This window comes from Osmia lignaria, chromosome 9, assembly GCF_051020975.1.
Source record: "Osmia lignaria lignaria isolate PbOS001 chromosome 9, iyOsmLign1, whole genome shotgun sequence".
Classification (NCBI taxonomy): domain Eukaryota; kingdom Metazoa; phylum Arthropoda; class Insecta; order Hymenoptera; family Megachilidae; genus Osmia; species Osmia lignaria.
The window spans coordinates 15,474,631-15,475,806 of record NC_135040.1 but is presented as its reverse complement, the minus strand read 5'-3'; positions in this window follow the sequence as shown (position 1 = coordinate 15,475,806).

Here is a 1,176-nt window from a genome sequence, read left to right as displayed (position 1 = left end):
TGGCTTACATCGATTAGCGAAGTCGTACGGTACGGATAGCCGGCAAGCCACCTCCAAGGAACAACGAATTTCTCCTCAACGTCCAATGACGACCAACGACGACAAGCAACGATGTCCTGCAAGTCGTGGCATCGTGGTACCGTGGTACCGTGGTACCATCGCAACCACCGTTCAGATTCGTACGGATCCACGCTTCACTATCGTCTACTTACCGATCAGTTGCAATCGCTTTTCAATTAGCTGCACCGCGATATTCGGTTTGTTTATCGTTCGAGTTGGAGAACGCGCCGCGTTCGTGTCGCGGGGCCGGTTTGGTTGCTTTTTAAACGGTCGCTCGCATTTTGCAACAGTATTGACGCATGCAGATGCATATTTCGTATCCTACCAGAATTGAAACGTTTCGTAACAGAAACTCGAAACATCGATCGGATGTTACCTGGATAAAATTGATAGGGATTGCGCAACCTAGAAGTAACTTATCTGTGAATCCTGTTATATCCTAGGTATATTGCATTTGGCACGATCTCTTTAGAAATAGGATACATCGCAAAGCGATCGATATACATGTATCGCTTTGCGCTTTCAACATTTCAATCTTACCTACCTACATACATACGATCGCTTTACGCCTCACCCCCTTACGCGCTTTTCGCATTCTAACCGTTATAACTATTCCTGACTCGTGTAAAGAGTCAGGAATTGTCGAATTCCATTAAAGGAAATGTAATTACCAAGCCGTTTACATCCTTGTCTTTTTTCTTTTTCATCCTTACATGATCATGAGAGAAAAATTCTGATCAAGACAGTAGAGGATAGAAGAAATAATGGGCAGGAATAGTGATTGCAAGGGTATCGCGTACATTTGACAAGTTGACAAGTTGACAAGTTGACAAGTTGACAAGTTGGAAAAGCAGCGTCGTAGCAGTTAGTAGTGCTGTTTGTAGCGCGCAATCAGCCATTTTTCTGGCTTCTAAATAGCTTCGAATAAATAAACTAGAGTAGGAGTTGTCCAATCTCTTTTACGGCTTCTAGTCGAATTCTCTGTCTATTGTTATACGTGTTGTAAACAATTTCCCGAGTGTTTATAAAATCCATCAATACTGTCGCCGGACATCCTTCCTTTAATCCTTTAATCCTTCAGCGAAATTACGTTTTACGTTTAATAAATCAGATTTT